The sequence below is a fragment of the Papio anubis genome, chromosome 15, assembly GCF_008728515.1.
Source record: "Papio anubis isolate 15944 chromosome 15, Panubis1.0, whole genome shotgun sequence".
Lineage (NCBI taxonomy): Eukaryota > Metazoa > Chordata > Mammalia > Primates > Cercopithecidae > Papio > Papio anubis.
The window spans coordinates 3,972,715-3,989,402 of NC_044990.1; positions in this window are offsets into that span (position 1 = coordinate 3,972,715).

Below are 16,688 nucleotides of genomic sequence, written 5' to 3' on the forward strand. Positions count from 1 at the left end.
CACCCCGACTGTGAGTGTTCATGAACTGAACGCGCACTAACCCGGTGGTCCCAGTGGGATCTGCAAGGTCATTATTGTGATCCCACTTTGCAGAGCGAAACTTAGTTCCCAGAGAAGCTAAGCTCCTGCCCCTTGGTATGTAACTGTAGGTGAGCGACTCAGGACTTGGATCCAGGCTGTCTGGTGCTGTGATCCACTCTCGCACATGCCTCATGGACATCACGAACATCACACCGAGGGGCGAGAGCGGGTGCTCATCTTCCCCTGCCCCACCTTCCCACGTCAAGATGGATAACGGAAGAGTGCTTGTAAACTCTGTTCCATGCCCAAGAGACAAGAGGAGCGAAGGAAACTGACATCACTCAGCACCTTCTGTGTTCCAGGAACTAGGCCAGGTGCTACCCAAAAAGTTTCCTATTCAAGCAGCATTGGAGGAGGGCAAAACCCAGCTCTCCTTCCTGGTTGTTGCACAGCGTACACAATGCACACACACTGGCTCAGACAAGCTTTGATCAGGCACTGCTGAGCAGCTCTTGGAGGCTCTCTGGTGCCTGCAGGTTGCTGCCATTGTGCCCCTCACTCAGCTCCATCCTGGTTGCAGCATGCCAGCCTAGCTGCAGCAGCCACTGAGAGAGGATCGCACCTTTCCAGGGTTTGGCCAATGTGGCGTCGTTGGTGTTTTCTTTTTTTTTTTTTTTTTGAGACGGAGCCTCGCTCTGCCACCCAGGCTGGAGTGCAGTGGCCGGATCTCAGCTCACTGCAAGCTCCACCTCCCGGGTTCACGCCATTCTTCTGCCTCAGCCTCCCGAGTAGCTGGGACTACAGGCGCCCGCCGCCTCGCCCGGCTAGTTTTTTGTATTTTTTAGTAGAGACGGGGTTTCACCGTGTTAGCCAGGATGCTCTCGATCTCCTGACCTCGTGATCCGCCCGTCTCGGCCTCCCAAAGTGCTGGGATTACAGGCTTGAGCCACCGCGCCCGGCCGTTGGTGTTTTCTTGACCAGGGTGGGAAGAGGCAGAGACTAGGGCTCCAGGTTCTGGTGGCAGCTTTGTGCAGTACGGGATGCTGAGCAGATCCCTGCACCCACCTAGCCATCCACCTCCTTGCCTTTGTCTTCCAGTTTCTGCTCAGAGCTTTCCCCTTGGCCTAAGGTGCTGCCCACTTTCTAATAAATCCTTCATTCCTTCCAAATTTGGATGAACATTTTAGTAGACCTATAACCAAATGGAGGGTGAGGACACAGAGGTCCCTTGGGTAGTGATAAGGTGGGAGGCAGGTAGAGGAAAGGGACTTTGTGAATATAGTTAGAATGAGAAGTTAGAGCGATGAGCCAAATGGTACACTATTTCTGAAGTGGGCAAGTCAAAGGAAACTGTGCTAGCCACCTTCTTTTCAACTCCCTGGCGATACTGACATCACTTTATAATTTAGGTGCTGGGGGTATCAGAAAGAGACAGTGTGAAAGGCACTTGATTAAAATGCATAAATCCTACTGCCCTGGAGGAATCTGATTTTTTACAACAGCCACAAAATACCAAGTAGACAGAGGCAATGGTCTAACTTCATTTTTCTGTTGAAGGTATTAATTAGGGCTGTTACTAAAACAGTGGTGCCATTGTGAAAGAGTCAGAGGATTCCAGCCAAACAGGACTTTTCAGGGGCTTTGAACAAGGTTTAAAGTATGTCCCTGCAGGGGAAAGGAAGCTGTCTGTAGCATCCCTACCAGCACGTTCCTCTGATTGTTCTCAGTTCATGTGAGTCCACAAAGGACATAAACCCAGTGAGCTGGTAGCAGAGGTAATGAAAGTACTCCAGGCCTCAGTAAGAAGAGTCAGAGGGGTGGCGTTGGTGCCTGAACAACAGCATTTGTGTAGCTAGATGAGAACAGAACAGGGACTGGGGAACTCCCCCTGCAATTCCAAATTCACAGTTTGGGGAATGAAGGGATTAGTAACTGAGGTGAGGCTGAGGAAGTACAAAGATAGCTCAGGTGGAGAGAACTGTGCGTGATCAATAAATAGAGAACAGCTAACTTTCAAATTGGTGATGCTGCTGGGCATGAAGGAGACTAAGACGGGAAAACCATTCTTGTGGACTTCATAGTGGAGACAGAGCACAGCTGGGGCTTGGAGGAGAGAGAGCTCTATACCGACGGAGGGAAGGAGCCTATTCCAGACGTGAGAAAAAAGGGGGACAAAGCATTCTCTGCCAAGTGACAGGCATAGACTGTGGGGGCCAGTCTTTCTGTAGCTGAATGTGGTGGGGAGCGGCAGACACTTGGATGGAACAGGCAGCACAAGGCCCGTCTCCGGAGAGCTTTGGTAGCTAGGAAGAATTTGGATTTGGGAATCTTTGCTGATTAAGCAGGAGGGAAGAGTGATACACAGGAGAAATGGTATTTTAGGCAGCACCTATCCACTTTCTATTTAGGATAGAGGGAGTCTCAGTCAACAGACTTTGGGTATCTTGATCCCATTGGCAAAGCCAGCCCAATTCATGGATCATTACCAGAGATTGAAGTCAATTAAATCCGGGCACTCCAGACCCACTGACAAGGCTGTTCCCATTGTGGAAGAGAGGCCAGAGTCTGTAAGCCAGACACAGTTAGTCCTCCAATTCCAACTCCTCTCCCTGTGGCCAGTTCACCGAGTACCCTTGTGATCATTAGCTGCTTCCACGCAGGCAGACCTACAAGAAATTCGCTGGCTTTCATTTAAAGATAGGAAATGGTAAGTAAAATTGCTAGGGCGATACATAACTAAGCACTCTATAATCTTATCTACATAGATAAAAAATAATACATAAACCTGTATGATAACACAGAGAAAAGTAGGCTATAAATACCCTCTAAAATGTTCTTTTACAGGGCATTAAGGAAATGTACAGCAATTTAAACAAAATTGCCAATACTTCTCTTACTTGTCACAGGTAAGAGATACGTGAATGCCATGATTATGTTATACATTTAATTAGTATATACCTTTGTGTCTAAAGCATTTTCCATCATGGTCAGCTATGCTCCCTGTAGTCTCAAATGCCCTCTACACACTGTGGAATAGCTTATCTCCCAGATGGACTGAGATTTCTTTACCACTGCCTCGCCCGCCCCCACGCCATTTTGAATATTTTACAAGCTCCAGTCTTTAAAAAAATCTCATTCAGACATGAATTTTTTTTTCCTAGAAAAACTCTGCCTTTCACTTGGAAGTATAGAGAAGAAAACATCTTGGCGGGTGTTGAAATGTGTCAATAAATTCATTGCCCAATAGGCTTCTGGACGAGTTTATTATTTTCCACTGCCCGTAACGCCAAGCATGCATTGGATAGAAGATGATATCTGATTGTTCAGATAATTTTTTTTTTTTTTTACCATCAAGCATGGAATGCTTTTTCAACTTACAGTTAAAATTGTTTCAAGAAAACGACTCTGATTAATTGGCCTGGTGGTATGTGTGAAGCATGTCTAGTACTTTAGGCAGAACAGGACACAGAGAAGGTGGAAAGGAGATAGAATGATGACTGTATTGAGTAACTTGGCCATGACAGTGAGTGTCATCTGCTTTGCTAAATGTGAGTTTCTGTAATTAGCTTGTAGGTGACTGGTGAATAGGGGAAGAATGTCACTATCATGTGACAGTTGTGCTGGTTCATAGCAGTTGCTGCCCTGCATGTTAATGCTGGCCAAGCTTGTCTGTCCACTTTCTTCTGTGTGCTCCCTTCTCCCTCGGAAGTGGTCATTGTGTGGTGCTCTCGATCTGGGAGCATTTTGCCCTTGTCTTCATAACTCAGCAGTGTCAACCCCCAAGCTGTTAAGCCCCTTCCAGGAAGCCACCCATACCTTTTTAAAAAATTGTAGTAAATATACAGAACAAAATGTACCATCTTCACCATGTTTAAGTGTATTAAGTACATTTATATTGCTGTGCAACCAACACCACCATCTATCTCCAGAGCTGAAACTCAAACCCTGTCCCCATTAAACATTAACTCCCCATTCTCTCTACACCCCGACTCCAGCCCCTGGCAGACACCATTCTACTTTCCTTCTCTGAGCTTGGCTGCTCTAGATACCTCGTATCAGTGGAATCGTACAGGATTGGTCTTTTTGTCATTGGTTCATTTCATTTAGCGTTAAGGTCCTCAAGGTTCATCCATGTTGTAGCATGTGTCTGATTCTCCTTCCTTTTAAGGCTAATATTCTATTGGATGTGTCCTCCACATTTTTTTAGTCCATTCATCCACCACTGGACACCTGGTTTGTTTCTGTCTTTTGGTTTTTGTGAATAATTCTGCCATGACTATGTTGTGTACAAATACCCGTTAAAGATCCTGCTTTCAGTTCTCTTCCGCATACTCCGAGGGGTAAAATTGTTGAATCATATGGTTCCCATATTTTTAAAAGACATTCCTGCACAGGATTTGCAGTTGTAGTTACTTGCTAGGAATCTAATGTGCCTTTTCAACTGCCTACGTCTTTTGATTACGACTGTTACTATTGTTAGGACTCTGGTGATGAAGTCCTCAGGGTTCAAGGGGTCTCAGCCCTACTTCTTTCATGAGCCCTGTTGTCTTTTGTGCACAATTTCACAGAACACAAGGCTTTTTTGTTTTTTGATTTTTTTCCTGAAATGCATGCATCCCATCAGAGCAGAAATGGCCATAGAGTTGGAATAAATAGGCTGGGGTATGACTCTGTGCTGTATTACCTAATTACCTCAGAAAAATGAAACCATCTCAGTTTTCTGCTCAGTAACACTGCCTCCCAGGGTGCCTGCAGGAGTCTCCGACCGGAAGCATCAAATGCAAGCCCTTGGTGTACACATAACCGGTGTGGTATGTTAGGGGTTTAATATGGTTGAGCAGAGGCTTATAGTCAGAGGGAGAACTTGGTTGGAGAGTTGAGAATCTCTGCAAGCAACTGGCTCCGTCTTTTTCTTATGCCTACAACTGTTGGCATTGTACACAAGGCTTAATGGACCAAACACATCAGACAAGTGAAACACCTAAACAAGAGCATTCTGTCCTAGCAATGAATGTGTGTCCAGAGAGATCTGGAAAGCTTGAGGAAGGCAGGGAGGGGTGGAACAAGGGAAGTAAGGACACAGGAGCTGCTGTTCATTTTGGTAGAACTGCTTGTTTATTATTCATGGTTTCCATGAGTGTTTATACCAGGAAAGGCTCTCCTATGCATGCCACATGAGAGCAGGGCTCTGTGACTCAGGGATGGTGACTGGGCTTGGAGGAATGTAAGCTCCATCCACAAACAAAGGAGAATGAGGATTTGAATGTCACGGTAAACTTACTGGTGACTAAGGAGGTAGTGCAAAAAAGGGGGGCAGAAAGAAACCACGGGGCGGATGAAAGAGCCATCCTGTCTGCCCCCCGCCTGGCGCCATCACGCTGGGTCGTTACCACATTGCTGATCACTGCAGTGTTTTCAGTGATGGGCTTTATCTCATTAGTGAGTCCTGAAATGAATTTAGTGAATTTCCACCAGAATTAAATACAATAACACAAGACAGAAGAGAGAGAGCACTGAGCGCACCCCATGAGGTAAAGGCTGGCATCGTTTGGGATTCTCTTTACGTTCTCATACGTGAGATCGTGAGGTGAAATACGCATCTCGCTGTGGGCTGCGGTCAGAAGTCTGAAAACCAGCCTGGCAGCTTGCCTGTCTTCTGTTCCTGGACCTTCCCTTTCTGTCAGTGAGAATTTCGTGTCTAGATCTGGCCAAGGGTGGACTCTGAAGAGATAATCCCTTGTTGACTCTAGTGTTCATTAGGGGAGTTCTGCTGCCACTTTTTCAGGAATCAGAGATGCCCGGAGGCCACCTCACACTCCTAGAGCTTCTGTCACTGTGGTGTAGTGCGTGGTCCTGAATTTGGAGCTGAAAACTTGGACTGGAATCACTAGAAATGGCTGATGGGGGCGAGGAAGCTCCCGCCTGTGTGAGGAAGAATCCGGGGGGAGAGTGGCTTGTCCAAAGGCCCCGGGGGGTGGATAGGGCTGGAGAGCTGAGGGTCAGGTTGTCACAGGCCTCGCGTGACACGCAAAGAAACTTGAACTTGGTTGTGTGGGTGCCAAGGCCTGACAGGAGTTGGGGGTGTTTCAGAAAGAGCTCCTGGGCAGCAGGAGGTGGTTGGGGAGGAAGCAGAGATGGGAAGACCTGCATCCAGGAGCTTCTGGGGAGGGAGAGAGCCGCTGCGCTGCAGGGTGGCCATGGCAGGGACGGGACAGTGTGGGGCATGGGAGAGTGGGGGGATTGTCCCACGAAAACTGGCAGTCCGAGAAGACAGAGCTGGGTAGTGCTGAGATTCTTAGGTGGATTGATGGGGGACAGTCACATTAGAACATAGGGTGCCAGATCCTCTGCCCTGAGGCACCTTGGCTCTATAGCACGCGTCTCCCCGTGCTCTCCTCCCACAGCCTCCGCTTCTCCAGGCACCCTGCATTTCTCCCTGCCCAGCACCAGTGCACCTACCCGATGTCCTCAGTGCCCTCAAGTGGCGTCACTGCTGCACAGCTCCTGCCAGTCCCCTAGAGAGCCGCCTGCAGCCTCAGTGGCATGGCAGTGCATCTCAGCACTGGGAGTTCAAATCCTATGAGATGTCACCGCCTGGCGCGGGTACCCTCTGGGGAGACCTGGTTCAGGCAGGACCTCATTTTTAAGGCTGTTTCTAACTTCCCATCCATCCTGAATTAGTCAGTGTTCTCCAGAGAAACAAAACCTATAGGATATATATGGAGATAATATTGATTGATTTTTTTTTTTTTAGGGAATTGCACACAAATTTGAGGGCTGACAAGTCCAAAATGTGTAAGTAGGCCAGCAGGCTGGATACTCAGGTAAAAGTTGATGTTGAAGTCTTGGGTCCAGAATCCACAGGCTAGGGCAGGCCACAGCAGGCTGGGGATTCAGGCAGGCTCTTGTGTTGCAGTCTTGAGGACGAGGTCCTCCTTCCTCAGGGAACCCACATCTCTCTTATGACCGTCCCCTGACTGGACAAGGCCCACCCACATGGCAGAGGGCTGTCTCCTTTACTCAAGTCTAGTGACTTAGCTGTTAGTATCACCTAAAAATACCTTCACAGCCACATAGAGCCTGCTGTTTAGATGTGTTTGCCGTCTAGATGCTGTTTGGCACTATGGCCCAGCCAAATTGATGCATAAAGTTAGGCGTTACAAAACCCCCACTAAAGAGTTGACAAGTCCCTGTCTGGGGTCTTTGCACATTGTAATCCACTCCTACAGGAATCCTGGGAAAAGTCATAATCCTTATAATTTTACAGATGAGAACACTGAGATTCACACAGATTAAGAGACTTGCCCCAAATCACACAGTTCTGGAGACAGAATCCAGGAGATGGCCCTCAGACCCGGGGTGCTTCCTCCCACGGTGCTGGGCTATCTGTGCTGTGATTGTGGGCACGCGTCCTTCAGCAGTCAGGTTACATCAGGACTTTGAAGGACAGGCAGATCTTCGTCTGAATCCTTGCTTTGTCAAACGCATGGGGCTGAGGACCTGGAACCATTTGTTTAACCCCTGGCTCAGTTTCCCCATTTGTAAAATGAAAATAATGATAAACTCCTCCTGGTTTTAATGATGAAGTGAAATATGCAACACAGTGCCTGGCTGTTAGTAACCATGCACTAGACAATAATAATGGCTGTAATATTGAATGTTTCATCATTTACAACCAGTTTATTCGACAGAGAATGAAAATACCTAGTTATATACATGAAAGTTCTGTCTCTGTCAGGGTTTTGTAATAAACATTTCAAGTTATGAATAGATGTCCATTACTGAAGCTTTTTTTTTTCTTTTTCTTTTTTTTTTTTAAAGAGGGTTGGGTCTGGAGCTCAACTGTGCAAGTTCAGACACCAGCTATGGGTACATCACCCATCTACCAGAGAAGACTCAGTTTCCTCATCTGTAAAATGGTAATATTAGCAGTTCCTCCCATTTAGGGTTATTATGAACATTACATGAATAAAACATGTAAAATGCTTAGAACAGAACCTGGCACATACTAGGTATTTAATAGACTTTACCATTTTTACCATCTGCATAGTCTTTAACAGTACTAGGCATTATAGATGCTCATGTCTACTTAGGATATAGATTCAGCTCACACTAGTGAAGCAATATTGCCCAGGATGAAGGCTGCAAAGGGAGAGAAAGGCATAAAGTTGTGGAGATGTGGTTCAGTTCTCAGGGAATGCCTGGTTTTCTAGAGGCCTTCCAGGAGCAGCAGACACAGGCAGAGTGTCATACATGAACACACTGAGCAGTCTTGGTCTGTTCAGGCTTCTGTAACAAAATACCTTAGACTCAGCCATTTGTAGACAACAGATATTTATTTTCCCACAGTTTTAGAGGCTGGGAAGTCCAAGATCAAGGCACCTTTAGCAATGCCTTGTATGTGCCCTCACATTGTGGGAGGGGCAAGGGGACTCCCTCTGCCCCTTTTATAAGGGCACTCTTCCCATTCGTAAGGGTGGACACAAGCTTTCTGACTCTAGCACACAGCCCCGAATAAGGCACAGGCCAGGTGCCGTGGGACTCAGTGGTTCCTGCTGAAGGACATGGCCACTTTCCTCTGTGCCTACCCCGCAGCTCTGTCTGGCACCCCTCCTGTCACACTGTGTGTAACGACCTCCTCCTCCTCCCCTTCATGAGCTCCATGAGGGAGGTCCTCCCCAGTGAGGACTTGCACCGTGGGTGCTCTATACCAGTGAGGGAATAAAATCATGAAAGCATTCCAGCCCCATAGCTCCCACATCCTCCTCTGTGTGACCAGTGCCTCCAATCACAGCCAAATGATGCCCACAGCCTTTTCGAAGTCCTGCTGTGGAAGATGCCTGTCTCTGTCACTCACCATCGCCCATTCTTCACATATGAGCTGCTCATTCATCAGGCTTGTGTTGGATGGTCACTCTGAGCAAGGCGCCCAGGACAAAATGCAGAGCCACTCCAAGACCTTGTCATGGAGGAATTGACAGGTCTTGAGACAGCTTTTTCTCTCTCTCTCTCCGCCCGCCCCACAAATGTTCAGAACTCAAATAATGATTATCTCTTTTCTTTCTCACTTTGACATTTTACACTGAGACTTTCATCTCCGTGTAACCTTTACACCCGATACACAGCGTAGCTGAATGTGACAAAGGCCAGCATGCAAAACAAAAGCAGTGCTGTGCGTGTGCATGAGAAAAATGTCTGTGTTACATCTGTGCTCATGTCTACTTAGGACCTTCGAGTTGGGACTTGGGCATCCTCTGGGGATGGTGTCTCTTCAATCTGATGTTATCATCTGCATTTCCCCATCATAAACATTACGTCCACATTTTAACAGTCAGTGCATTACAGACACGTTAGCTGCCTGGCGAAGGAGCCGTCATGCTGGCCTGTCTCATGTATGTTTAGGGTTTCCAGTAGGCCCTGGTGGTCCTGGCACCTCTGATGTGGGTGCCCCGTTTTCTACCTGCAGTCCTGTCGTTGGGCTGTGTGGCCCACATGGCTGGCCTTCACCGTGTGCACTTCTTCCTCACTGCCACCAGCACCCTCTTCTCACACTTCTCACACTCCATTTCATTGCCTTTGTGAAAAGGAACTTGTTCTTGTCAGGTAGACAAGGAATAAATAATAGAGCAAGGATTCTGCTAGTACATGACAGAAGAGTGAAGACATTGACAATTTAGGACTCAGCATGAATGAAGTACACCCTTCAGATGACAAGACCAGTGAAGGCAGCCAAAGCCACTTTCAACAGAGGACACACGGTAGAGAGAGAATGATCCACAGTACGCTGCAGTGAAGACTGTGTAGGTCTAGGGTAAAGTGATCACAGGTTCCCCCGCCCATGTCAGTCGCAATTCCATTTATCTCCGAAGCCATATGTATGAAGAGCACATACTTTATGTGGATCTACGCAGGAGAACAGAGTCTAAAAGAGGAGGTCATTTTGAAATATTCATGGAGATTGATGACCACTAAAAATGACTGGGAAGTGGGCTGGTGAGGTGTAGTGAGAGAGCGGAGTTCGGAATTCATCCCTTGGGGTTGGAATCCCAGCCCAGCCACTTCTCACCATGTAACTGAGCTGCTCAGTGGAAGTCAATACCCACCCTTTATCAAACAAGTATTATCTTATGAAGACATTTATGTATGTTCTCACCTCATGTTCACATCAACTCTCGGCGGTGGGAACTACTGTTATCCCTATTTTTATGATGAGAAAACTGAGGCTAAGACAATACCAAGTTTTAGTGAGGGCGGGGGACCATGTGGAACTCTCTTCTACCACTTGCGGGAGTGTAAACTGGTACAAGCATTTTGAAAAAAAAAAAAAAATGCTTGGCCGTAGCTACAGAAGGTAAACATACGCACACCTGATGACCCGGCAATACCACTCCTGGGTAAATACCCAACAAGTGTGTGGTGTTTTTTTTGTTTTTTTTTTTTTTGTTTTTTTTTTTTTGAGACAGAGTCTTGCTCTGTCACCCAGGCTGGAGCGCAGTGGCGCGATCTCGGCTCACTGCAAGCTCCGCCTCCCAGGTTCACACCATTTTCCTGCCTCAGCCTCCCATGTAGCTGGGACTACCGGCGCCGCCACCTCGCCTGGCTAATTTTTTTTATTTTTAGTAGAGATAGGGTTTCACCCTGTTAGCCAGGATGGTCTCGATCTCCTGACCTCGTGATCTGCCCATCTCGGACTCCCAAAGTGCTGGGATTACAGGCGTGAGCCACTGCGCCCGGTCATGATTTTTTTTTTTTTTTCTACTAAAAGTATGCTCATGTCCTGGCCAGAAGTAAAACAATCTAATTGTCCATCAATAATAGAATAGGACATAGTATATTCAAACAGCAGAATACTACACAGAAATGAAAAAATGCACAAGTGTTATACAGAGCAACATGGATGAATCTCATAGACATACTGTTAAGGAAATCAGACACAAAAATATACATCCTGCATGACTCCATTTATATGAACTTCAAAAACAGAAGTAATTTATGGCAATAAATGTTAATGTTTACCTTTGGAATACTGGGCATTGCTAACTGGGGGGAACATGAGGGAGTCTTTTGAGGAGCTAGAAATTTTCAGTATTTTCATATTGTACTAGTTTTCTATGATGTGAAACAAAGCACCACAGTGGGTTAAAAACTATGCACATCTATTTTCACATTTGTAAGCCAGTTTCCAGGGGTGAGGAATGGGCACAGCTCAGCTGGGTCCTCAGCTCAGGGCCTCATGAGGCTGCTGCCACAGTTGGGCTGGGCTGTGTTCTCATTGAGAAGCTTGACTGGGGTGGAATTTGCTCCCAAGCTCATTCTCAGTGTCGACAGAATTCACTTCTTTGGAGCTGTGTGACTGATAGACCAGTTTTTATTTTTGTTTGTTTGTTTGTTTGTTTGTTTATTTTCAGACAGAGTTTCGCTCTTGCTGCCCAGGCTGGAGTGCAATGGCGTGATCTTGGCTCAGTGCAAACTCCATCTCCCAGGTTCAAGTGATTCTCATGCCTCAGCCTCCCTTGTAGCTGGGATTACAGATGTGTGCCACCATGCCTGGCTAGTTTTTGTATTTTTAGTAGAGCCAGGGTTTCACCATGTTGGCCAGGCTGGGCTCGAGTGATCCACCTGCCTCGGCCTCCCAAAGTGCTGGGATTACAGGTGTGAGCCACCTTGCCTAGTTGGTTATTATTATTTCCGTGTTATAGATGAAGAAAGTAAGTTTCCAAGCAGTTTACCCAAAGCACCCCGCTAGTGAAAGATGAAAGGGGGATTCTATGAAAGGTCTATGTGCCTGTGTGGTGCTCCATCCCCAGTGACAGATCTGTCACGGAAGAACTTCAGGGCGTACTGTGTAATGGTGGAGTCCAAGTGATAAAACAAAAATTGATAGATGAAGCTATCCATCATGAAAATTTAATAAAGAAGACAGGCTTTTCAGGAGTTACTCAATTAAAGCAAAGAGAATACTGCTTGTGGAGGATGGCTCTGATAAAGTGGTCTGCGTCAGTGCTAGTCCCCACACACTCTCAGTGCCCAGATTCATTATTTAAAGTGGGACTGATGGGGAGTGGGATGGGGTGGGAGCTTACAGGGCCTTCAGAACCAAGCTGGAATCAGTCAGTGGCAGGGACAGCTCTTACCATGAAATCCTAGCGGCTTTATGCAGATTCTGGCCTGCAGATTAGAAAACGGGACATTTGTAAAAACCGTGGTGAAATACACATAAGACTTACCATCTTAACAATTTTAAGTGTGCAATTCAGCAGATTAAGTACATTCATGTTGTTATGCAGCCATCACCGCCATCCATCCACAGAAAATTTCTCATCTTGCAAACTGACATTCTGTCCCCATTAAGCAGTAACTCCCCACTTCCCCACTGCACCCTCTGGCAACCACCATTCTACCTTCTGTGTCTGTGAATTTGCCTACTCTACGCACCTCATATAAGTGAAATCATACAGTATTTGTCCTTTTGTGATGGGCTTATGCATTTAACATAATGTCCTCGGGGTCCACCTGTGTTGCAGCATGTGTCAGAATTTTGTTCCTCTTTAAGGCTGAGTGATATTCCATTGTATGGATTTACATCTTGTTTATTCATCCGTCCATTGATGGACACTCGGGTTGCTGTCACCTTGTGGCTGTGTGAATACTGCTGCTATGAAAGTGGGTGTACAAATATCTGTTCCAGTCCCTGCTTTCAGTTCTGTTGGATATATCCCAGAAGAAGGATTCCTGGATGATATGGTAATTCTAGTTTTTTGGCTTTTGAGGAATTGCCATACCCATTGTCCACAGCAACTGTGGGGACAGCTTGAGACCGCTCATTCTCCTCTTTTGCCTGTGGCTGCCCTGCCCATTCGTATTCCCCACCTCCAAACCCAGGTGTGATGCGGTCCCTGTCTCCGAGCAGACAGTGGGGTGCTGTAGACGGCACACTGGACCCGGCTCCTGGCCCATCCCCTCTGTACTTGAGTTCTTTGGCCTTGATGACCCGTTCCTGGAGGCAGAATGCTTTCCTCTCTCTGCCTAAAATCACTGAGTTCCCGCCACCCCAACAGCCAAATAGATACTTATGTGCAAAAATCATGTCATAAATGCCAAACATTATTCTGTCATCCTAGGAAGCTTCCAATTCGAGAGAGATCTGCTCTAGTAAACTGTAGAATAAATATAGCAAACCCACCTTATCCACTCTAACCAATAATGAGAGACAGCAGTTACTGAACATTTGACCGTGTGCCAGGCAGTCAGCTGGGACTTTATATACTTATCACACTTAATTTTCACCATAAGATATCACAGATAAGGAGCCGGTCAAAGTAAGGTTATGAAGTTTTCCTGGAACCCACAGGGACAGGGAGCGGAAGAGGCTCCGGTTCTCTCCTGCTCTCTTGCGTTGTGCGTTAGGTGCCAGTGGCATCTGTGGTTCAACCAGCCCCCTTTTGTCCCCTGCCACCTTCACAACCAATAAGATGCTGGAGGCTGCTAGATGAAGATAAAAACATCAGTGACATTACTGACAAAATCAACTGGAGAATGAGTATACAGTTGTTGCTAATGATCTCTGAGTGACCTCCCAGCTCCTTTGTCTCTGCTTCCCCAACCAGGTCTAGACCTTAAGTTACTCCCTCCAGGTGAAAGTCTGGTCTGTGGCATCCAGACACTGACCCCAGATTGCTCCCTGCCGTAGCCTGGGTGGAAGAAAGAGTCAGTACTCTGTGCTGTTAATACATTAATAAAGCAGGTTGTCCTATCAAGGAGTACACCGGTGAATTTCTCCAGCCAGTCAGGTAATTCCTTTTCTTGGCAGTAGAGGTTGGGGCAGAAGCCATATGGGTTACTTTATAGGAGCTGCTCAAAGAAAAAAACTAAAATGAGGAGAAAAGAGTTTCCTTTCTGCCCTGTACCTCCTAAAAAACCCCTGCTGAATGGAACTGTCAGCAGATGGGATCGAGCATTGCTTCTCCCCAACCCTGGGGGAACTCACAGCACTGCTCTATTCAGAGTATTTTAAAACGGGAGCATGAGATCAAATCCTGGCTCCACTGCTCACCAGCTGTGTGACCTCAGATGATTTGTTCAACCTCACCAACTTCATTTTCCCCATATATAAAATTAGAAGGATAAGTGTACCTCAAGGTTTGTGTACCTCAAGATTGTCTTGAGGATTTAAGAAAATAATGAATGTAAACAACATGGCATAAGTGGTCAACAAATATTAGGGGAAAAACACATTCTAGTTTTGGAGATATTATGTGGAACAAAAAAAAAAAGTGCCTTAGACTTAGTAGAGGTGGTAGTTTCTATCCCTAGACACTCTCCTGCAGAAAGCATCAGTGCTGTTAGGACGAACTTGGGTGAAAGTTTTGAATAGGATCCAGTTAGAGTCTTGAGTACCAAAAGATCAGCAGACAAGAAAAAAGGTCACTGACATTTGGAGGTTCCGAACCACTTGCGGGGACAAGAGAATGCAGATGCTGGCCTTGTGTGCGAGGCTGTGAGTGACGGCGACCGTGTGGACAGAAAGCCACCGCGCGAGACCTAGGCTTTTACACAGAGGCTACATTGTGATTCCCGCAGGAATGATAGAAACGGAAGGAAATTTAGCTATTGCTTGTCCTAATTTCTGACTTCACAGACTGGAAAAGGGAAAATAAGCGTCGGTTGGTGATTTACTCCCATGATGAACACAGCTGGTTGCAGCCAGGTTGGAGTGTGCCGCCTCTCCATGTCAGATCAATGAATTTCCTCTTGAACCATCCTGCCTTCCTCTAACAACAGATTGATAATCTGAACCCAGACAGATCTTTTATCCAAGGCGCTCAAAAGGTCTTCACTGAAACCTTGAAAAAAATAGGTTTTTTTTTTGTTTTTTGTTTTTTGTTTTTTTGTTTTTTGAGACGGAGTCTCGCTCTGTAGCCCAGGCTGGAGTGCAGTGGCCGGATCTCAGCTCACTGCAAGCTCCGCCTCCCGGGTTCACGCCATTCTCCTGCCTCAGCCTTCCCGAGTAGCTGGGACTACAAGCGCCCGCCACCGCGCCCGGCTAGTTTTTTGTATTTTTTAGTAGAGACGGGGTTTCACCATGTTAGCCAGGATGGTCTCGATCTCCTGACCTCGTGATCCGCCCGTCTCGGCCTCCCAAAGTGCTGGGATTACAGGCTTGAGCCACCGCGCCCGGCCAAAAAAAATATTTTTTAGAAGACACTAACTAACAATCAGCAAGCACCTGTATGTGCTAAGTTGCTACCAAGAGTCTCACATGGGCTAAAGTTCTAATTCTCCACCCAATGCAGAGTGAGGTGCCACTGTCACCTGCTCACTGACGAGGAAGCTGAGACTCAGCAACGCCCAGCACCGAGCCAGGGCTTGTACAGGGCCTCAAGGATGCGGGGGTCTTCAGGTCTAGTCGGTATCACTCCACAGAAATCCATTCATCTGAGGGCCAGGCCTGTTTCCCAAGGATATAATTTCAAATACAGTGTTTTCTTCACTATAAAAAAGTGTCGCATGTAAATATTAATAGTGGTTTCCAAGTAAGCAGAAATAACCTTTTGAAATACAATTGTTTTCTTAAAGAAAAATCAAAATCTTCTCCTCAGAATTGTGCTAATTCTAAAGAGATAAAAACGCCTCAATTTAGACCATGATAGCCTTTTTAAATAATACTAATATAGATTTCATTTTGGCATTTGTGAGTGCTTCGTGCAGATTTTTTATAGAGTAGAAATAAAATGGAATAGCCAATAATATTAGTCTCTCATACTGTGTTTCTAAAATTTTCCAAGGTTTGGTTTTTATGTTTTTTCAGCTTTAAAAATACACGGTCATTGTTAAAACTTTGAGTAATTTCAATAATAATTCAAAGAATTAAAGAAAATTTGCCCGTATTTCTACCACCCACAGATAATTACCATTAATCTTGGTGTGTGTTTTAATTAATAGACTATTTTTAGAGCAGTTTTAGGTTTAGAAAGCAGGAATGGAAAGTACACGGAGTTCTGATGCACTCCCTCACGCCCTCCCTCCAAGCACAACTGCTTGTACTGACATCTTACATTCGAGTGGCACATTTGTTATGATTGATGGGCCCGTGTTGGTACATTAAGATGAACTAAGCCCATGGCTTACAGGAGGCTCACACCACATGCTGTAAATTCTGAGTTTTGACAAATGCATAATGACATGAAGCCACCATTACAGTATCATACAGAGTTTTCTCAATAATTTAAAAAGCATACATAAAATCAATTTTCACTTTTCATTGGGCAATATAATTTTTTAATGTTTTTTAGTTTACAGATTGTGGGTATTGTTCTTTGATTATAAAAGAAAATAGACATTTATAGATAATAGTGCTAGCCACTAAATGAATCTTCTAAAAAACTACATTTGTAGAAAGCATGTATTTATTTGATGAATTCCATTAGCTGCCTATCAGGGAACATGGAGCACTGGGGCACAGATCCCAGCACAGAAGGGTTTGCGTCTCTTCTGTGGTTTTCATGTCAATTAATGATTAGGCCTTGAGCCTCACAAGAAAGGTGACAGGCCTTTGAGTCGGTTTACTGAAACAGTCTACTCAAGACTTGCCCTAGGCCCTGGGAAACGTGTAGACTTAAAAATCCTTACCCTGCGTTTTCCTTTCACAGGGAGTGAACTTCTGGCCC